Source organism: Hemiscyllium ocellatum, chromosome 3 (genome assembly GCF_020745735.1).
Source record: "Hemiscyllium ocellatum isolate sHemOce1 chromosome 3, sHemOce1.pat.X.cur, whole genome shotgun sequence".
NCBI classification, from domain to species: Eukaryota; Metazoa; Chordata; class Chondrichthyes; order Orectolobiformes; family Hemiscylliidae; genus Hemiscyllium; species Hemiscyllium ocellatum.
Window position 1 is genome coordinate 29,414,842 of NC_083403.1, and position 23,638 is coordinate 29,438,479.

At 40.3% G+C, this 23,638-nt stretch overlaps 1 protein-coding gene across 8 annotated transcripts in view; it reads left to right on the forward strand.

Moving 5' to 3' along the window:
• wasf1 (WASP family member 1) overlaps positions 1-23,638 on the forward strand; it is a 104,413-nt gene that overhangs the window by 12,064 nt on the left and 68,711 nt on the right. Inside the window, exon 1 of one of the 8 annotated variants that reach the window (XM_060856346.1) lies at positions 18,241-18,314. The exons of the other annotated variants lie outside the window; for them this stretch is intronic. The gene's annotated coding sequence lies outside the window, so the exon portion shown is untranslated. Of the gene's footprint in view, positions 1-18,240; positions 18,315-23,638 lie in introns of those variants that run through there. 8 annotated transcript variants of the gene reach the window in all.

Sequence of the window (23,638 nt, forward strand, 5' to 3'; positions counted from 1 at the left end):
TCCTCCACACTCATGAACAGTTCCTTGTAGATAGTGAGCAGGTTTTGGGGAATCAGGAGGAGAGTTATTCACTGCAGGGTGAACCTGTTTTTGTTGCCACAGTATTTATTTGAATTTCTCATCCAGGATGTTAACAATAGGAGATTCAGTATTGGTAATGCTTTTGGATGAGAATGGGCTGTGATTGTTGGAACAATTCTCACCTGGCTCTTGGGTGGCATGAATGTTATTTGCCACTTTTTAACCCAAACCTGAATATTGTCAAATCTTGCTGCATTTGGACATGGACTGCTTCAGTGTCTGAGGAGCCGTGTTTGATGCTGACTGAACATTGTGTGATCGTCAGCAAGCATCCCCAATTCTGACCTTATGATGAAGGGGAAAGTCATTGATGAAACAGCTGAAGATGGTTGAGCCAAGTTCACTATGCTGAGAAATTCATGCAGAAATATCCTGGAGCTGAGATGACTAACCAACAACCACAAGAATCTTCAAAATTCTGTAGCTACAAGAGCACATAGGCTAGGAATCCTGCTGTGAGTAACTCACCACCTGACTCCACACATGCCTAGATAGTTCACCTCCAATATCTCAAGAAGTTTGACACTATCCAGAGCAAAGTACACACATCCACAAACATTCATTCACTCAGTACACCAATAACACACATTGGCAGTAGTTTGCAGCATCTTGAGACAGCACTATCCAAATCCATAACCATAGCATTTAGATAAAGCAGCAGATGTTTGGGAACACCACTTGCAAGTTCCTGTCCAAGCCACTCATCATTGAGTGTTGGAAACAGAAATGCGTTGCCATTCCTTTAGTGTCGCTTGGTCAAAATCCTTAAACTTTCTCCCAAACAGCATTGCAGATTTACCCACACCAAATGGACCTGAGTAGTTCAGGAATAGAACACTCAACTGCCTTTTCAAGGGTAGGGATTATCAAGCAATGCTGGCTCACTAAGCAAAGCCCACATATATAAGACCAAATGAGGTGGGAGCTGAAGTAGACTATTTGTTTGGCCCATTGAATCTGCTCTGTTATTCAGTGACATCATAGCTGATCTGATGATCCTCCACTCCATTTTCCAGCTTTCTCACTACAACCCTTGCTCTCCATAAATCTCTGTACTCCATTTATACTCAAGTCTCCTTTTGCAATGATTTAACATTATCTTGGAAGGTCTATATTAAATAAAAGTTTAATTTTGTCTGATTTTTTTTTTTGTACTTGTTACCGTTCTCAAGTAGCGTGTTTAATGCGCTAGCTGCTCTCAAAATAATCTATACCTTTTAATTTCATTTCAGTGAGATGAATGCCAGCTAATTTAAAGGGGGTGTCAAAGAACTGAGTTCAAATTACAATGAGCTCATGTAATTTTTTTGAGTCCATAAACATTTTCCATCTGCCAACTTGTCATTTGCAGTACTGTCATTTTTATGAGTCACTTTTTTTTTTGTACATTTTGATCTTCATCAGAAATTTGAATACTCAATCCAAGCTGGCATACATTGAGGCTCCATCCACCTACTCTGATGATGTGCATAGAATAGCACTAGCCTGTGTTCTGCCCAATGTTTATTCTGCAAAAAGTATCCAAATGGATTATTGCTGTCAAATTATATATGAATTACTGGAATTGATGGCATGTGCAATTTACTCTGGCAATAAAATGCATATTCTCTGGGATGTTGAAGGTAGGAATATCGAATGTAATTGTAATAGTGTATTATTTAAATGGAGAAAAACTATAGAAAGCTGCAACACAAAGGGACTTGGGATAGTTGTACACCAAACACACACAACTAGTACACAGGTACAGTATGTAACCAGGAAGGCTAATGGAATGTTGACCCTTATTTCAAGGAGGTTGGAATATAAGAGTACAAAGTGCAGATGAGACCGTATCTGGAATACTATGAAGAGCTTTGGTTCCCTTATTTAAGGAAAGATATAATTTCACTGGAGGCAGTTCAGAGAAGGTTCACAGGGATGATCCCAGGGATGGAGGGATTGCCTTTGAGCAAAGGTAAATCGGGTTGGGACTCATTGTTAGAAGAATGAGAGATGATCTCATTGAAACATATAGGATTTGTAAAGGGCTTGACCGGATGATACCCCTCATGGGAAAATCTAGGACCAAATAGCATGGTCTCAGAATAAAGGGGTGCCAATTTAAGATAGAGATGAGGAGGAATTTCTTCAGAGGGCTGAGAATCTTTAGAACTCCTTGCTACAGAGAGCTGTAGCAGTCGGGTTCATGTGTATATTTAAGGCTGAGATAGTTTCTTGATCAGTAGGAGACTTGAGGGTTACAGGCCAAATGCAGGAAAATGGATGTGAAGATTGTCAAATGAGCCATGAACCTGCTGAATGGCCTATTTATTATGTTCTTATAGTACACATCCAGAAATATGTAACAGGTATGAATGATTTCCAGCTGAATTTAATTTTATTGTTCAGTTACCGCTGTGGAATGTTGCAGTATTTAACATTAATTGTCACATTTGCCTATAGAACAATTAGAACACTTAAAGCAATGGGATTTTCTGGAAATAGAAAGATAGGGCTTGTATTTATGGATTACCTTTCACAATCTCAGGACATGCCAAAATAATTTATAACCAACTATGTTTGAAGCATGTTTGCTGATGTAATAAGTTAAAAATCACACAACATCAGGTTATAGTCCAACAGGGTTAATTGGAAGCACACTAGCTTTCTGAGCGACGCTCCTTCATCAGGTGATAGTGGGAGGGCTCAATCCCAACTCAGAATTTGTAGCAAAAATTTACAGTCTGATGTAACTGAAATTATACATCGAAAAATTGATTGTCTGTTAAGCCTTTCATCTGTTAGAATACAGTGATAGTTTCACTTCTTTCATGTGTAAATCACAAAACCTTTTTTATAAAAAGTTGCATTCTCAGGTTAGCTGTTAACAATGGTGATAGCTAGACAATATGTTGAAGGTGTTGGCTCCCTGTGTTCTCTGTCTATGCCATGATGTTTAGATTGATTCTAATCTAAAAAGTGAGATAACGGAGTTTTACATAAATTCATGCAGTTTTTGAGCAAAGTACAATGTAACCCTGCAAGTACAAATTTACCCCACAAAATATGTGTGCATGTGGGTCTTTGTGTGTGTGTGTGTGTGTGTGTGTGTCTGTCTGTCTGTCTGGGTTGGGGGTTGTGAGTGTGAGAAGGTGTGTGTGTGTGTAGTGAGTGCAGAGTGTCTTAAGTCTGTGAGGGGATGCATGTGAGCGTGGGAGTATCTGCGTCTGTAAGGGTGTGTGTGGGCGTCTGTGTGTATGGGAGTGCCTGTGTGTGTGCGCAATGGTGGTCACCTGTAATGTGACATGAACCCAAGGTCCCGGTTGAGGCCCCCCCTATGGATGCTGAACTTAGCTATCAGCCTCTGCTCGGCCACTTTTCTCTGCTGCCTGTCCCAACGTCCACCTTAGAGGATGGTCACCCGAAGGTCCGAGGCTGAATGTCCTGGACCACTGACGTGTTCCCCAACTGGGAAGGAACCCTCCTGTCTGTCGATTGTTGTGCGGTGCCCATTCATCCATTGTCGTAGCCTTTGCTCAGTTTCCCCAATGTACTATGCCTATGGGCATCCCTGCCTGCAACAGGGTATCACGATAGACACTGCAAGACATGTCAGAGTGTGGACATAGATACCACCATTGCGTGTGGGGACACCTCCCACCTTGTATATGGCATGTGACTCAGACAAAGACCCACATGCACACATATATTTTGTGGGGTGAATTTGTACTTGCAGGGTTACATTGTACTTTGCTCAAAAACTGCATGAATTTATGTAAAACTCCGTTATCTCACTTTTTAGATTAGAATCAATCTAAACATCATGGCATAGACAGAGAACACGGGGCCAACACCTTCAATATATTGTCTAGCTGTCACCATTGTTAACAGCTAACCTGAGAATGCAACATTTTATATAAAAAAGGTTTTGTGATTTACACATGAAAGAAGTGAAACTATCACTGTATTCTAGCAGATGAAAGGCTTAACAGAAATCAATTTTTCAATGTATAATTTCAGTTACATCACACTGTAAATTTTTGCTACAAATTCTGTGTGTTAGGATTGAACCCTCCACTACCTGATAAAGGAGCGATGCTCCGAAAGCTAGTGTGCTTCCAATCAAACCTGTTGGATTATAACCTGGTGTTGTGTGATTTTTAACTTTGTACACCCCAGTTCAACACCGGCATCGCCAAATCATTGCTGATCTGATGACAGCTAATTTTTGGACTTGTAAATCCTACATAGCGACAATGACCTGAATCTGATTTTAATGGTTGTTGAGTTGCAGGTTGATAGAATTGTGAAGAAGGCGTTTGGTGTGCTTTCCTTTATTGGTCAGTGCATTGAGTGCCAGAGTTGGGAGGTCATGTTGTGGCATACAGGACATTGGTTAGGCCACTGTTGGAGTATTGTGTGCAATTCTGGTGTCCTTCCTATTGGAAGGATGTTGTGAAACTTGAAAGGGTTCAGAAAAGATTTACAAGGACATTACCAGATTTGAAGGATTTGAGCTATAGGGAGGGGCTGAACAGGCTGGGGCTGTTTTCCCTGGCGCATTGGAAGCTGAGGGGTAACCTTATAGAGCTTTATAAATTGATAAAATCTTTTCCCTGGGGTGGGGGGAGTCCAGAACTAGAGGGCATAAGTCCTTTTTATATCTTTTCCCCCCTCACCCTAAACCTAAGGGACAGCTTTTTCACACAGAGGGTGGTGCGTGTATGGAATGAGCTATCAGAGAAAGTGGTGGAGGCTGGTACAATTGCAACGTTTAAAAGGCATCTGGATGGGTATATGAATAGGAATGGTTTAGAGGAATATGGGCCAAGTGTTGCCAAATGGATTAGGTTGGGATATCTGTTTGGCATGGACGAGTTGGACCGAAGGGTCTGTTTCCGTGCTGAACTTCTCTATGACTGACTTCCTCTAATTGAAGAATAAATATTGACAATAACGCTCGGGATTGCTCCCTATTCTTCTTTGAACAGTGATATTTGATTTTTAACAATATATATTAAGTATGTTACTTATATGCAAGCTTTATTACTCTGGATGTTAAGCTGCCTAAAATGCCATTTTCCCTCTTAAAAATGCTGATCTTCCATTATTTTGGCTATCATTACATTACTTGTTATTTTCTTAGTTGAATTTTAGTAGCCTTAAACTGATGACACCTCTGAAGTTTTTGAAACCATATTTGGATTATGACTAAAGTAGGTTTGAATTTCTGGTGCCTTATCAAACATGGGCATTATCCTTGCATTATCACATATAACACAATCATGATTGGTTACAATGCAACAAAAAAGTCAAATCATAAGTAACAATGTATTAGGACTATGACAAAGCAGGAGTGATGACTAAAGTTGTCTTGAATGAGGATTATTGAATGCATGTGCAAGAAATATTAAACTGCGTAAGAGATTTTAATTAATAATTTTAATAAGATACAAATGTAAATGCTACATTTGGATATTTAGCTATCACTCTTTGTTGCAGAGAGGTTAAACCTTTTTGGACAGATTTTTTTGTGAAATGAGCAATAAAGCTTACGTTGTTTTCACTTGGACATTGGTTATCTTTTACATTTGAAAATAAATGATTACGTACGGCTAGAAGTAAATGACTGCAGGAAAATTATACATGAGTCATAAACCAGTAGAAATGGTCTTTATAAACGTTTCGTCCCCTTTTCTAGGTGACATCTGGGAGCCTCCTGTGAAGCGCTTCTGGGCTGATTCCTCCGGCATTTATACTGGTTTGAATCTGGCGCTTCCGGTTGTCAGTTGCTGTCCGCGGCAGTGGCCGGTATATAGGGTCTAGGTCGATGTGTCTGTTGATAGAATTCTATCAACAGACACAATCAATCAACAGACACATCGACCTAGACCCTATATACCGGCCACTGCCACGGACAGCAACTGACTACCGGAAGCGCCAGATTCAAACCAGTATAAATGCCGGAGGAATCAGCCCAAAAGCGCTTCACAGGAGGCTCCCAAGCACTGAAGATGTCACCTAGAAAGGGGACGAAACGTTTGCAACAAAAACTCCCAGCTCGGTGAACAGAACCACAACAATGAGCACCCGAGCTACAAATCTTCTCACAAACTTTGAATGGTCTTTCTAAGTTTCTTTGCATATATACTCCAGAATTGCAAGTTAACAAATTAATTTGTGATTATTTGGCTGATATGGACTTAACAACACTGGCATAGCAGCTAAGGTGGAATGTTTTATAATAATAAAAATTATAAAACATGTTTTCCCTGGACCGTCGGAGGCTGAGGGGTGACCTTATAGAGGTTTACAAAATTATGAGGAGCATGGTTAGGATAAACAGACAAAGTCTTTTCCCCGGGGGTTGGGGAGTCCAGAACTAGAAGGCATAGGTTTAGGGTGAGTGGGGAAAGATATAAAAGAGACCTAAGGGGCAACTTTTTCACGCAGACGGTGGTATATGTATGGAATGAGCTGCCAGAGGATGTGGTGGAGGCTGGTACGATTGCAACATTTAAGAGGCATTTGGATGGGTATATGAACAGAAAGGGTTTGGAGGGATATGGGCCGGGTGCTTGCAGGTGGGACTAGATTGGGTTGGGATATCTAGTCAGCATGGACAGGTTGGGTTGAAGTGTCTGTTTCCGTGCTGTACATCTCTGTGACTCTATGATTATATATCTACATGTTGTATGTTTTCTCAGATTTATATTTCTTTAGAGCTGCTTTCTGTGCATACAGAACTGAACTGACATTCTCCTCCTTTGGGGAGTTTAGATCCAAGGATCACAGTCTGGATATGTGAGGTAGACCATTTAGGACTGAGATGAAGAAAAATTTCGAAGTGTGGTGAACCTGTGGAATTCTCTACCGCAGAAGGTTGTGGCAGTCAAGTCATTGAATATGTTCAAGAAAAAGAAAGTTTTAGATTTTAAAGGAATCAAGGGATATGGGGAGAAAGTAAAAATATGATATTGAGGAATAGGCTCAAATTGAATGGTGGAGCAGGTTCGAAGGGTCGAATGGCCTGCACCTGTTCCCAGTTTCTATGTTTCAAATGAAGTGGATATACAGTAGTATTCTCCAGAGATCTACTATTTTACAATGAGGTAAGAATAGTGATCTCAAAAGTAACAGGTTCTTTAATAAAAAGTTGTCATAACATTATTGAATTTCATGTTGTGTTTGAAAGTGATATTCTCTAGTCACAATCATTTACACAGGATGGTAATCAATTAAAAAGACCAATGGCACATTGGCCTTTATTGAAAGGAGATTCAAGAGGTGAAGCTAAATGTCAAAATGTCAAAAAAAATCATTATCTAAATGGTGAGAGATTACAGAGATTGAGATGGAGAGATCTGATTATCCTGGTATGTCAATCACTGGAAGGTTTGTATGTACAGCAAATAATCAGGAAAGCTAATAGAATGTTATAGTTTATTGCAAGGGGAATTGAATATAAAAGTAGGGAGGTTATGTTTTAGTTATACAGAGTATGAGTGTAGTACAGGCCATGTACCTACAGAAGGATGTTAATGCATTGGAAGCAATTCGTAGACAGTTTACTAACATCTCGAGTGAATGGATTGCCTTATGCAGAAAGCCTGGACAGATTAGGCATAAATTCTCTAGAGCTTAGAGTCTAAAGTAGCTCAATTGAAACATATTAATTCCTGAAGGGACTTGACTGGGTGGATGTTGAAAGTATCTTTCCTCTTGTGAGAGATTTGAGAACTATGGGTCATAGATGTCTCCTTATTTTTAATCTATTTAAAACAAAGTTGAGGAAGCATTTTTTTTCCTCTGAGGGTTAGGTGTCTGTGGAATTCCCTTACTCAAAAGACAGTGGATGCAGAATCTTTACTTCCACCTTAAAGATATTTGAGTAGATTTTTGATTAATAAAGCAATGAAACGTTATTGAACGCTACATTCCTGCACACCTTCAATCAGTCATGATCTTAATGAATGGCAGAACAGGTTTGAAGGACCAAGTGGCCTATTCTTTTTCCTTGTTCATGTGTTTGTATCATTGTATGTTCGTGTAATATGGTTTTCTTCACTAACAGGATGCTGCTATTAAGTCAAAAAACCTACCACAAAATTGTTAAAACATGGAGGTAGCCAGCTGAACCAAATCAAACTTTCTATCTCTGTACTCGCAATAAAGTAAAATTAAAGCCTCCATTGACCCCAGTGGTTCTGAACTAGACTTTTTAAATAACCAATTCTAGACTTTGTGAATGAAAAATTCCAGACCCTGATTTAAATCTTAAACAAAAGACTTGGCAATATATTTACAATATTGTAACTTTAGCAGTGCAAAATTAAACAGCAACATAATTTAATTGATATATGTTTTAAAATGACAAACCTTTTTTCACCCCTATTCACAAAAGGCAGATGGACAAACACAAACAGTTCCAGAATAAATAAAATGACCATAAGACATAGGAGTGGAAATAAGGCCATTCGGCCCATCGAGTCCACTCCGTCATTCAATCATGGCTGATGGGCATTTCAACTCCTTACCTGCATTCTCCCCGTAGCCCTTAATTCCTCAAGACATCAAGGATTAGATTAGATTAGATTGCTTACAGTGTGGAAACAGGCCCTTCGGCCCAACAAGTCCACACCGACCCGCCGAAGCGCAACCCACCCATACCCCTACATTTACCCCTTACCTAACACTGCAGGCAATTTAGTATGGCCAATTCACCTGGCCCGCACACTGTGGGAGGAATTTGGAGCACCCGGAGGAAACCCACGCAGACATGGGGAGAACGTGCAAACAACACACAGTCAGTCGCCTGAGGCGGGAAATGAACCTGGGTCTCTGACGCTGAGAGGCAGCAGTGCTAGCCACCGTGCCACCCATGACAAAACTGGTCAGACTACATAAGTGATTTTCACAATGCCTTGTTCAACAGGCATAAATGATAGTTTCTTGGTTGATGATCTGAAGATATTGATCTTTACTGTTCACTCAGATAAAGGCAGTAATGGTTAGAACTTAGTCTTCTATTTTTTTTTATCTTTCCAGAGCTGCACATGGGAGGTTAGGCAGGGAGCTTTCAAATCTTCATGCTGTAACATCAACAGCCAGATTTCTATTTCACAGAGAAAACAATCCAATTCAAAGTCTCTGACAGATCGACTGTCTCCTTCTCAAGGTTCCTGTTACCATTCAACACCTACCATCTGCTTGAGCATAAGGTCTTTTCTAGACCTGCTTGAACCAATTCCTGGGGACTGATCCTATTATTTGCCAACTTCTTCACTCTGATTAATCATGGTGCTCTTCCCTGGTGATGAAGTGATTGCAGAACCTTTTGATAAAGAATTAATCTGCAATTAACTCCCAGGCCTCGCCTCATGAGTAAACAAAAGCTTTTTTAATTTTCCTTTTAGCCTGTGAATTTAGATTTTTGGTCTCAGAATATAGGAAAGTGGAATTGGGAAAAATGTTCAGCCATAATATTCAATGGTGGAGAAGAGTTGTGGGTCCACATGGTCTACTTGTTCTGTTTCTTGTGTTGTGGTCCTATGTTTTTGAATGGTACAGTTTTCAAAGGGGTTAAAGGGACCATTGATACTGAGGAAACTTCACTTTTGAAAGTGAGTATGGTGGAAGAGACTGTTATCTAAAGTTGAAGCTAAAAGAATTGATGACATGTTATTAATCTAGTTCAGAATTTGGCTGAGTGACAGGAGACTGGGTCATCGCAAGTTCTCTAAGTCACAGAATTAGTTTTGCAAACTGTATTTGTTAACAACATTTGGTTAGGATGTTGCACAAACATTTGTAGAAGGCACAATGCTAACTGTGAGCAGTGTGGAGGGAAATGTAACATGTAAAATGCTGTTGATTGGGTAAAGTTGTGGAATGCATTCTAAAATGTAGAAAATGTAAGGCCCCCCAAAGGTAAAAAAGAAAATGTGGAGGAGGGGCCTAGGTGGGCAGGTCATGTGGGTGTGTGCAGGAGGAATCCACACATAAAGCTCGCTAAAATGTCAGAAACAGCTACAAAATAATTAAGGCTAATGGGGTACTTGCATGTAGAATCCCTACAGTGTGGAAACAAGCCATTTAAGCCCAACAAGCCGATACCAACCCTCCGAAGAGTAACCCACCCAGACCCATTCCCTTACCAATGCACTAACCCACACATCCCTGTACACTATAGGCAATTTAGCATGGCCAATTCACCCAAGCGGCACATCTTTTGGAGAGTGGGAGGAAACCAGAGCACCCGGAGGAAACCCGCACAGACGTGGGGAGAATCTGCAAACTCCACACAGACAATCGCCTGAGGCTGGGTCCCTGGTACTGTATAGGGCAGTAGTGCTAACCACAGAGCCACCATACTACCCCAGCATATGCATCTAGAAAGTTAGAATATTAGTGGACAAAAGTGGTCTTGTTATCACACCTGATATATAGTTAGTAGCTTTGGGCAAGACACTTTAAGAATGATATGTTGACCTTGGAGGGAATGAATTATTGACTTACCATCATCGGTTCCAGGGGCTAAATGAAGTGGAGAGATTAGACAAACCAGGTAGGTCCTTGGAACTTTGATCAAATGACTCCTCGAATGTCTAAGCTTTTTGTCTTTTGGTTAAGATCAGTTGCATGTTCCAGGTTGCAAGTCATCAATTCATCACTGAATTAGGATTTGGAATGAACGCGATTGAGTTGAGCTACTATTGGTGGATGTCGATACTGGTTTTAGGCCTAATCTTGATTGTTATCATTCAACCTTTCACCAATGACTGCTGGAAACACCTGAGCTCCATGCCAGGGAATCCACAATAAAGTTACGTCAGATGAAGACATGCCGTTGACCAGACCTACTTCATGAAAAGAATGTTGCTCAACCTCTGAGATTTCCAAGCTCTTGATATTGAGCTGGCTGGATTTCCATAGCAAGGGCTACAACAATGTAATATTCAAGAATATTTTGGGATTCACACAAATGATGAAAGCCTTTGAAGAGAAAGGAAGTTAGGAGGCCCTCTCTGTTCGCACTGCTGAGCCTCTGTTTACTCTGCTGTTATAGTTGTCAGGTGCTTTCATTCAGATGTATAACACTTATGTCCTTTAGCTGATGTGCTCATATTCCTCAGCAGGTGCATTCAGCTGGATGGAAGTAGCATTAAGGCAATGGATCCATTTGGAATTGGGACCAGTAACTGACAGGTCAAGATAGCCTTGAAGATGGATGCCGAACGGCCATTTTCTACTTACTTCCTAGCTTTGCCATTGGAAGAAGTTAGGGCAATTTAGTGTAAGCCAAGCAGCCCAAAGTGTGTCACAACCATAGCAAAACAGAACTTGTGGCAGTAGACTACACGATAACCCTTTGCTGAAAATGCAGGCAGCAGAGGCAATTGATCAAGAACTTAAAGGAGAAAACGTGCTGAAACCTATCGCGGGGAGACAGACCACCTTTCTAAGACCTGCCCAAGAGGCAGTGCTAGCTTATACACAAATGACCAAAGTTGGGATTGCAAATAATGCTGACTGAAATGACTTTGTGATAATGCAAAATATTTGTGATTCTTCTGGTTTCAGTTCCATCACTGCAGGTGATCTCCAGTACTGTGACTCAGTTCAATCATGTGAACTTTAGTCCCTTCCCTTACTTTGAGCTAACTTGTTTGACTCTGTAAAGATGTTTTATAAGTAACTCATCCCCTACATTTTCAGCATGTACAGCCAAAAGCATTTTGCTTATCACAAATTTATTTATGAGTATGTAATAGCTTTTGTAAATCACTTTGATATTTTTATAGAAGATAGCATGATAGTATGACTAATGTTATAAGCACTTCCATAATACCCAGTCTGATTACTGGAAGGTCAACTTATGAATTTTCAATTTCTGAATCATTTTTCAATTGTTGTGATGTTTTATTTTCACTCCATTTGTCTTTCACCCCTTGAAGTACATTTTTCTTCCGGCTTTCTTGTCATTCTATATCTAACATAAAACAAGACACACTTTTTCCACCTGTCTGGAGAACTGACTGAATAACCCATATAATTAACTTTCTATTTGATTTAATAAAGTCCACTGAACCTTTCTTTTAATTGTTTCTAGAGACAGGTAATGATTCTAATACCTTATCTTCAATAACAAAATTCTGAATTTTGTCTTTTAACTGCTCCAATTTTTGTTGTTTATCAAGCACTGTTCAAATGTTGTTTCACCCACTTGCATGCTTTGATTACTTTTTCTTTCAAACTTAAAACCTCGCCTGAAAACATAGTCTTTGAGCTTTGATTTATGAATTTCTCTTTAAAGGTTTCTTTTCTCTCATCCATATTTCAGTTCCAAAAATATTTTAGGACATTCCTAACAGCAAACAACAGCAAGGGAATTCCTTTGTCCCAATTATTAGGAATAACTTCTTATCATAGTCTTCAGAGTTTGATGTCATCTTTCCACTACTCCTTGAGATCGTGGATTATAAAATGATGTCATTTATTTGATTGGAGAAACAATATTTGTGCAGAAAATATTTCTACTCTTAATGAAAGAACTATATATTTTGGTTTTATTTTATCTACACTTCAGTTGCTGCAGTTTTTACCTGCACTGAAAAGTTGTAAAGCTTCAGAACTTAGAAGTTAAACTGAGATCCTGCCTGTTTTTCAGGAGAAAATAAAAGATCCTGTAATAACTCAAAGAGTTGTGTTCTCCCTAATGCTAAGACAAATATTGATTCCTGAAACAACAGAACTTAAAAAAAAGGCACTCTTATGTTCAAATTGACTGCTATGATTCTCACGTTTATAACCATGACTGTCTTTTAAAATGACTTAATGGACCATGAGAGTTTCCGGGATTTTTGGAGGATTTGAAATATAAATGCCAATCTTTTTACTCTGTTTCTATAATTGCAACTCATGTAAAATGGAGTTGGTTTAGTTTAGTATCTGAATTATATCTTTTTGTGCTATCAACCATTTTCTGTAAAATGAATCTTGCTTTGCATTCATACCATTTCTGCCTGATTAAATTAGAATTTAATTATGCGATGATTCTTTTGTGTACAACATAATGAAGTATATAACACATCTCTGCATATGGCTATGCATAAAATTCTATGGAGTATACTTGTGTTTTATTTTTTCCCATCTCAAATGTAAATATAATTTGCAGTTTAGTTCTTGTGGTATTGAAAGCTTGATTATTTCTTGATCCACTTCCCCTTAGGAAATATCCACTGGCTGTCTTTTCTTTAATTCAAGAGAAGTGAAAGGTCTGGTCACTAGGGCATACTACTTCTATGTTCTTTTACAAAAGGCTAGCAATGATGGGCTGTGCTCTGAATTATAATGCAGTGTGGGAACGTACAAGATGTTGCAGAGCTCTCCAATGTCTTCAAGTGCCCAGTGTCATTAATAGTTAGACTTGTATTCAAAGACCTGTGCGTTCCATTTTTTGACTTGAAGCATATATTACTTGAAAACATTATTTTGCTAACCCCATGCATCTGAGCTCCATTCAATAAATTGTGCTAGGTTTAGGTTAGAGAAAGAATGAAACAAATATATAACAAAAATAATCTAATTCAATTGTAACCAAAAATAGCTGCAGCAAATCTCAAAGCAACTTAACTGTTCTTCAAGTGTTTAAGTTTGCAGTGGGATGAGAGGTCCCTGGGGAATGTGCTGAGTTGTTGATATGGCAGTATATTGTGCTGACATTGGTTTTAGTTATTAAGTCATTGTTTTACTATGAACAATATCATAATAGAAGATGCAAATCAAATTTCTTTTACATATTTAATTCAGCACACACTTGACAATAAGACGCATTCTTATTGGGAAAATCGCATAAAGAATGACCTCCTTGTAAGATGTTTTGTGAAATCACAATGTTTGTGATACTCTTTTATCAACCCTGCTGTGCACAATGGTAATGTGCACCTGATGCTTCACTTGATTTTTCCCAGTTTCAGTTCACAGCTGCTTGTGATAACTTCAAATTTCAACGTTTCATTGTTTTTGTTGAGGTTGCAGTTTTTATGTTGATAAGTCTTTGTTTCTTGTTGTTGCTAAATATTAGATGATGTGCATCTCCTTTGTTGCCTATGATGTCTAAAACAAATGCTCACAGACTTTCCCTGTTATAACAGTAATACAGCAAGCATATGAAGTATGCTGTTGCCATACATTGATCTTTTCAAATTGAATCAAGTGGGACAGCTTTAGTTTTTGGATGAAGTGATGTGAAGGAGAAAATGAATCTCCATTTAGCGAGGTAAAGTTTGAATGTCAACTTGGCTTTGTCAGAGATCATGCCTAAAGAATGTGAATCGTTTGGGGAGGTGATCAAGTATGTAAATGAGGGTAGGGCAGTTGATGTAGTTCATGTGAATTTCGGTAAGGCCTTTGACAAGGTCCCATATGGAAGGTTGATAAAGAAGATAAAAACGCATGGAATTTAGGATAACTTGGCAAACATCCAGGCTTAGGCAGACAAGCAGCAAGTAATATTTGCACACATTGGACATGGACATGGTCATTGCCTTACATTTATAAGACATGCCCTAAGTGCAGCAGGTCAGGCAGCATCCAAGGAGCAGGAGAATCGACGTCTCGGGCATGAGCCCTTCTTCAGGAATGAGGAAAGTTTACCAAGTAGGCTAAGATAAAAGGTAGGGGGAGGGACTTGGGGGAGGGGCGTTGGAAATGCGATTGGTGGAAGGTGGTTAAGGTGAGGGTGATAGGCCGGAGTGGGGGTGGGGCGGAGAGGTCAGGAAGAAGATTGCAGGTTAGGAAGGTGGTGCTGAGTTCGAGGGTTGGGACTGAGGCAAGGTGGGGGTAGGGGAAATGAGGAAACTGGAGAAATCTGGGTTCATTCCTTGTGTTTGGAGGGTTCCTATGCAGAAGATGAGGCGCTCTTCCTCCATCTGTCGTGTTGCTATGGTCCTCCTCCATCGCCAGACCATAGCAACATGACAGATGGAGGAAGAGCGCCTCATCTTCTGCCTAGGAACCCTCCAACCACAAGGGATGAACTCAGATTTCTCCAGTTTCCTCATTTCCCTTTCCCCCAATTTGCCTCAGTCCCAACCCTCAAACTCAGCACCACCTTCCTAACCTGCAATCTTCTTCCTGACTTCTCCGCCCCCACTCCAGCCTATCACCTTCACCTTATCACCCTCACCTTAACCTCCTTCCACCTATCGCATTTCCAACACCCCTCCCCCAAGTCCCTCCTCCCTACCTTTTATCTGAGCCTGCTTGGCACACTTTCCTCATTCCTGAAGAGGGGCTCATGCCCAAAACGTCAATTCTTCTGGTCCTTGGATGCTGCCTGACCTGCTGCAGTTTTCCAGCAACACATTTTCATGCCGTAATCACTGCCCCTTGACATTAATGGTGTTGCCATTACTGCATATCCTGACGGTTACCATTGACCAGAAATTCAAATGGACTTACCACATAAACTCAGTGGCTACGGTATGGCAGGTAACTCACCACCTGACTCCCAAGAGTCTGTCCCCCTGCTCCAAGGCCCAAGTCAGGAGTGTGATGGAGCACTCCCCACTTGCCCAAATGGGTTCAGCTCCAGCAGCACTCAAGAAGCTTGATACCATCAGGACAAATCAGATTGTTTTATTGGCACCACATCCACAAACATGGGATGGACAACAAATGCTAACCAGCCAGCAATGCCAAATCCCACAAATGAACAAATAAAAAAAACCATTCTCTCTACCAGTGACACTCACTAGCAGTAGTGTGTGCTATCTATAGGATGCACTGCATAAATTTCCCAAAGATCTTTACCACCATCCATACCACAACCACTTCCATCTAAAAGGACTGAAGAAAAATGCAAGTTCCCCGCCAAGCCACTCAATATTCTGTCTTGAAAATTTATTGCCGTTCCTTCACTGTAGCTGGGTCAAAATCCTGGAATTTCTTCCCTTGTGAGTCAACCTACAGCATGTAGGCTGCAATAGTTCGAGAAGGGCAACTCTCGACCACCATTTTGAGGGCAACCAGGGATGGGTAATGAATGCTGGCCAGTCAGTGATGTCCACATTCCTTGAGTGTATTTTAAAAAAATCCTTCTGTGCTGCAGCATTTTGAAGTCTTTATCCAATTAAATCATACTGTCCCCTCTTCTTCCTGTCATTGTACATAACCTTACAGTTTTCCACATTTATATGTCGTAGAGCCATATATTGTAGAAGAGGCACTTTGGCCCATCAAGTCTGTACTGACAAAATGCAGTACTTCCTACACAAGTAGCCTTGAATCTTGTGACCTTTCAAATGCTCTTCTAAGTACTTTTTGAGGTTTCCTGCCTCAACTATTCTTCTCAGCAGTACATTCCAGATTCTTGTAACCATTGGGTGAAAAAGTTTTACTTTGAATCCTTCGAAACCTCTTGCTTTACACTTTAAAATTATGCACCCTTTGACTAAAGGAAGCAAGTGCTTTCTTTCCATGACACACAATCTTTTCCATCTCAATCAATCTCCCTCAATCTTCTGTGTTAATTCAGCTTCTCTTTGTTGCTGAAATGCTCCAGTCCAGGGGATATCCTGGTAAATCTGTGGATGCAATCACAGCCTTCTTATGATGTGGTGACCAGAACTGCACATAGTGCTCTAGCTGTGGCTGAACCAAGTTCTGTTCAGTTTCAACAAGACCTTCCTGTACTTCTAATCTATGCTGTGATAGATAAAGGCAACTGTACTGTGCGCCTTAATTATCCTAATAAACTGTACTACCACCTTCAGGGATCAGTGGACAAGCATCCCAAAGGTCCCTCTAAGCTTCTAAATGTCCCTGCCATTCATTGAGTACTCTCTTGTATTAATCCTTCTTCCAGAATGTACCACCTGACATTTATCAGGGTTAAATTCCATTTGCCATTGATCTGGCCATCTGACAAATGCATTTATATCCTCCTGTAACCTAACACTTTCCTCCTTACCTCGCCCACCTAGCCAGCCTGCGTCATCCACAAACTCATTTATCATTGTGTCCATATTCTCATCTACATCATTTTTTAATGTCATGAACAATAAAGGACCCAGCACTGATCCCTGCATTTCTCAACTGTACACTGGGCACCAGTCATGCAAACAGCCTTCTACCATCATCCTCTGTCTTCTGTCACTATGCCAGTTTTGGATCCCATCTGTCAAGACTTTGCCCACCACTTGCACTGTCTATATGTCTCCGTAGATTGTCATCATCCTTACCTCTTGCCACCTTCGCTATTTTTATGTCATCCAGCAGTTTGGCAATAGTAAATTTTGCTCATCTCATCAAAATCATTAAAATATGTTGCCCATCTCTGTGGTATTCCACTAATTATAGGTTGCCATTATTGCTCCCCTTAACCCAACTCTCTGTTCTCTTAGTTAGCAAATTCTTTCCAATGCTAATATGGATAACTTCCAACTATGAAATCCAAATATGTTACACCTATGGTTCACATTTATCCATTCTGTTTGTATTTTCCTCAAGGCATTTTAATATACTTCTCAGGCATGACTTCCCTTCATGAAGCTAGTTGACTCAGTTTGATTATATATATTTCTATTATCTTTTATTTTCCCAATGACTGATTTAAAGTTAGCAGCCTTTTATTACCTGTTCTTGTCTCTTTTGGTTTTTGAACGAAGAAGTTGTCTTTGTAATTTTTGAATCCCCTGGGACTCTTCCAGAATTAAGGGATTCTTGGAATATTACTGCCAGTGCATTCACCTTATAGTCTGGGATGGCTGGACTGACTTTTTTTAAATTCACTCATAGGATGTGGGTGTCACTGTCTCAGCCAGATTTTATTGTCCCTAGATGCCCTTGAAGAGATGGTGGTGAGCTGCCCTTCTTGAACTGCTGAAGTCCAGATGCTATATGTTGACTGACAATGTCATTAGTGAGAGAATTCCAGGGTTTTGACTCAGTGACAGTGAAGGAATGGTGTTATGTTTCCAAGTCAGGATGGTGAGTGGCCTGTAGGGGAACTTGCAGGTAGTGGTGTTTTCTTTATCGTTTGCCCTTGTCCTCCTTTTGCCCTGCTGAGTGTTGGCAGTGGAGGAATTGGATGCTTGGGGCTATGGTGCCTGTCAAGTAGTTGATTTATCCTGCATGGAATAAAATTTTGTGATTCTTGGGTCTTCACTCATTTCAGGCAAGTTGGGTGAATTCCATCCCACTCTTGACTTCTCTTTGTAGATGGTGGACAGGTTTTGAAGAATCAGAAGGTGAGTTTCACGACATACTGTTCTTAATTTCTGACCTGCTGTTGTAGCTATTGTATTTTCATGCTGAGTCCAGTTAAGTTTCTGGTCAATGGCAACCCTCGGATGTTGACATTTGGGATTGTGTCCATTGAATGTCAGAGGGTTGTGATCAGATTCTCTTATTGCCTTGCATTTATATATGTAGATATTACTTGCCACTTGTTAGCTCAAGCATGGATGTTGTCCAGATCTTGTCGCATGTGGCCATGGACTGCTTCAGTACGTGAGGAATCGTGAATGGTGCTGAACACTGTGCAATAATCAGCAAACATCTCCATTTCTGGCCTTCTGTTGGAGGGAAGGTCATTGATGAAGCAGTTGAAGATGGGTGGAACTCCTGTCCTGGAGCAGAGATGACTGAGCCCAAGCATATACACCATTTTTCTATGTTCCAGGTATGACTCCAACCTGTGGAGAGTTTGGCCCCTGATACCCATTAGTTCCAGTTTTTTGCTAGGGCTCCTGATGCCATATGGTTGAATGTGGCTGAGATATTAAGGGCTGTCACTATCACCCCACCTCTGGAATTCAGTTCTACTGTCCAAGTTTAAACTGAGGCTGTAATGAGATGAGAAGTTGAGTGATCCTGGCAGAACCAAAACTGGATGTCACTGAGCAGGTTATTGCTGTGCAGGCACTGCTTAATAGCACTGTTGATGACATCTTCCATCTCTTTACTAATGATCAAGAGTAGACTCATGGGGCAGTAAGTGGCTGGGATGAACTTTCCTATATTTTGAGAAAAGGATATTCCTGGGCAATTTTCCACATTGTCAGATAGATCCCAGTATTGTAGTTATATTGGATCTGCTTGGATAGGGGAGCGGCAAGTTCTGGAACACATGTCTTCAGTGCTATTGCCAGAGTGGTGCTAGAGCCCATATCCAACCATTTCTTAATATCATGTGAAGTGAATAAAATTGGCTAAAGACTGCCATCTGAGGTGCTGGGGACCATTGGAGGAGGCCAAGGTGGATCATCTGCTTAGTAGATGGCTGAAGATTGTTGTGTATGCTCTAATGTTGGGTTCATTTTAGATAGTGATATTTGTGAAGCCGCTTCCTCCATTGAGTTGTTTAATTGTCCACCACTATTCATGATTGGATGTGCCAGGACCTCAGATCTTCAATTTTATCCAATGGTTGTGGGACTGTTTAGCTCTATCTGTCACTAGCCGCTTATGCTATTTGGCATGCAAGTGGTCCTGTTTAACAACTTCACTGGTTGACACCTCCTTTTCAGATGTGCCAAATGCTGCTCCTGCCATGGCCTCTTGCACTCCCGGTTGTACTAGGGTTGATCCCCTGGCTTGATGATCACAGTTGTATCCAGAGTATATTTTGCTCCCTTGCCATCTCAGTGTTTCCTCCAAGTATTGTTCCATCCATTTCACCTGACGAAGAGCAGCATTCTGAAAGCTTGTGATTTCACATAAATCTGTTGGTATATAACTTGGTTTGGTAGCCTATGACTTATGACTTTGTCCACCCCAGTCCAACACTGGCACCTTTACATCACGGGTTTAGAAGAATGAGGGGTGATTTCATTGACAGCGTTTTAAGTTCTAACAGGACTGGACAGTAAACACAAGAAGGATGTTCACTATGATTGGAGTGTGTAGAATCTGAGGTCACAGTTTAAGCTATAGGGTAGGTCACTTAAGAATGAGGTGAGGAGAAATTTCTTCACCCAGAGAATGGTGTGGAATTCTCTTTTTACAGAAAGTGGTTAAGGTCAAGAGATTAAATGCTTTCTAGAAGGCGTGAGTTCTTAGTGATAAAAGGACGAAAGCAGAAATAGGGTACTGAATAGTATGTTCAGCCATGATCTCTCTGAATGGTGGGAGGAGGCTTGAAGGGAGTTTAGTTATGTTTTAATTTTCAATATTTTTGTCTGTGCCTGTGCCCTTTAATTTAGCTTGTGATGCCCACACCCCATCAATAATCTAGTATTTATTGGCGATGTCGAATTGTCCACTTTCCATGGGTCTGGAGTCACATGTGTGCCATACCAGGTAAAGGACATGAGTGAATCAGATGGCTTTTTCCAACAATTGACAATAGTTTCATGGTCTTCACGTGGCTATTGATTCCAAATTTTAATTGCATTCATGTTCTACCATCCGCCATGGCAGAATCAAACCCTGGTCCCAGAACATTACCTGGGTCTCTGAATTAATAGTTTCACAATAATACTCTTCCTTCTCAGATGCAACCCTTCAGGTCCAAGGAACATATCTGCCTTTAGCCCCATTAGTTTCCCTGGTACTTTTTTTTTACTGATTATGATTAGATTTATTTTCTTTCCCCCTTTTGCACTTTGATTACTTTGTATTTTTGTGATGTTATTGTGTGTCCCACTATGAAGACTTATGCAAACTGTTTATTCAATTCCTCTGCCATTTTCTGGTTCTCCATTATTATTTCCCAATTTTAGTATGTTTCTTCCTTTTTAAGTACTTTAAGAAGCTGAAAATTGCTTAGTTTACCTTAATTTTTTTCTCTCTCTCTCTCTCCTTTTTGTGTTAAAACTTTTCCTGTCCTCTGTCTTACCATTAACCTTTACTAAAATTTGTTATTATCCTTTAACTTCCTGATTAATCATGGTTAGCTTATCCCCCTTACTAGAATCTTTCTTCACTGGGATATATCTTTGTTGTGAGTCATGAAGTAACTCCTTAAATGTCTGCCGTTTTTCACCACCTGTCTTTCCTGGTAAATTCCTTTCCTAGTCCACTCCAGCCAACTCTGCCTTCATTTCAGTGTAGGCTTAGAATTCAAGTTGAACTTTAAGTAAATGAGCTAGTGGTCAGTATTGTTGTCCGCTCTGGACAGAACCTGAGTATGCAGTATGTTCTTTAAGTCTCACAAGCACAGCAAGATGTAGGCTATCCAGTGCTAATTTCTTGAAGAGGAATACAAACTTGTGTCTTTGAAGCATTTTCTTTGATGAAGGACAGTAATGGTTATGGACAACTGCTTTTTCTGCAGAGAGTTCCAAGACTAGACATCCATTTTCATTTTTGATTCCAACTCGATGATTGCTGACTGCTCCTTTCCATTCTGGATATCACAATCAACTCTGGTGTTGTTATCCTTAGTGATTTCAATTTTCACATTGGAAAAGGCATTCTGGATGAGTTTATGGAGATCTGTGTAGAAATTCATTTTTTTCCAGGTTAGCATAAATGTAGTTGAGTGTTGCTTGCTGTTGGTCTTGGAAGGTATAGCACAGGGGCATGTGTTCAGAATGGCTCATTGGCAGGCTTGGAAGTTTAGTGGTGGTAATTTTTTTTCAGCATGAAATCAACACCAGAGAGGTGGTGTTCATCTCGATCTACCTGATCAATAGCGGGTGTAGGCAGCATTATATTCTGTCAAGCTGTCTTGCTGCATGAGACAAAAAACTGCAGATGCTGGGGTCCTGAAAAAGGGTTACACCCAAAGTGTTGACTTCGCCACCTCCTGATGCTGCCTGGCTTGCTGTGTTCTTCCAGTCTCCTGCTTGTCTTGCTCCATGAAGCAGACCTCACTCAGGCATAGTATTGATGTCTAATTTGACAAGCTCATGGACCACTAAGGTTGACCTTCGTTGGAGGTAACTGTTGAGCATTGTTCTCACATTTCAGCAGACGAGCTTCAGAATTTTGATTCTTTACTTTTGAAGCCAGCTTGAAAGTTTGCATTTTCTCTTGCAGTTTGTCCCGTTGACCAGAATAAGACAATTGGGTGTTGGGTGATGAGCATTTGTTTGGACCAGCTTTTCTTAATCCATCTCTAATTCAGGCACAAGCAGTGCTATCCTTCAGAAAGGTTGCTTGGTCACACAAGCTGATGATATCATAGAACAGTACAGTACTGTACAGGCCCTTCAACCCTGGATGTTGTGCTGACCATTTATTCTACTCTAAGCTCAAACTAGCTCACATACACTTCATTTTACGAACATCCATGTGCCTATCCAAGCGTTGCTTAAATGATCCTAATGTATCTGACTCTGCTACCCCTGTTGGCAGTGCATTCCACATGCCCACCACACTCTGACATCTCCCCTAAAGCTTCCTCCAGTCACCTTAATGTTATGCCCCCTTGTGATAGCCATTTCTGCCCTGAGAAAAAGTCTCCTCACTAGGTCATCATTAAATCAATTAAAGGCCAGAAATGCATGCATTCTAGATTAGAACTGCAGCTTCCAGTGTCGTCATATACTTGTTTTGCCCCATTCCAAATATTCAGCACGAGTTGCAGTTAGGGTAGACCATTTTACCTTCCTACCTGCTCAAGGTATCTCGAAGGTGAAGTACAGTTTGTGCTGACTCTTTGAGCCTGGAGTTCAAGGTCTTCAAACCATATTTTGGATTCAGAGTTTCCCTGTCTGAGATAGCTTGCAACCAAACTTTAAGTGACATGCTTTCCCTTGCTATTTTTATAAACAGCTGAAAAAATGACAACAGTAGTCCATGGAATATGTTGTGGAATGCCTTTGGTCCATTTCATGATCATTTTGGTCATTTGGTCTGCTTGGAATCTTTCCATCCTTGCCATTACATTTATTAAGGAAGACACCACCCAATTCAACATGCCAGGTTATTGCTGAGAGTCAGCTGCGAGTGTTGGGTGGAGATGAGAACCAGTAATTAAAGTTCATCTTATGAGTAGGGTGCAGGTGACTGAAGACATGGGGTACTACTTCTAACTGAACACCACTTCAACCTTTATATGATTCTTTAGAACAATATTGATTTTTGTGCAAAGTGGGTGCCTGACCATACCATTGTAATTTTAATTAGCCCAATTTCTAATAAAATAAACTGTGCTGCTGGGCAATGACAGTGGCAGAAATTTTTAATGGATTATTCAGAGATCTAGTATCCTTGACCTCCCTAGCATTTCTAAATTATGAAGTAGAAATTTTTTAAAATCGATCTTTAATGGAAACATCGATAGAATTTGGAAAGGCATATTTTAAAATACTGTGCTTAATTTAAAGAATAAAATGTCAATTTTAAACTAGCCTCAGCATAAAATAGGAATATAAGAAATATCCCTCACTCTGGGTACTGATTGATCCATTCGACATATCTAACAAAAATAGAGCAAGTTACTAAAGTCATTGTTCAAACTGTAGGCTTCAGAGTATCCAAGCAAAAAATAAGATGTTCTTAATGGACCTTCCAATGGCCCACTAACATTAAGGAACCTGCACACTTAACAGCAAAACTTGAGGATATATAACACAGTGGAAGAAATGCTTCTGAATGTACACTTTTTTTTAATGGGAGGAGA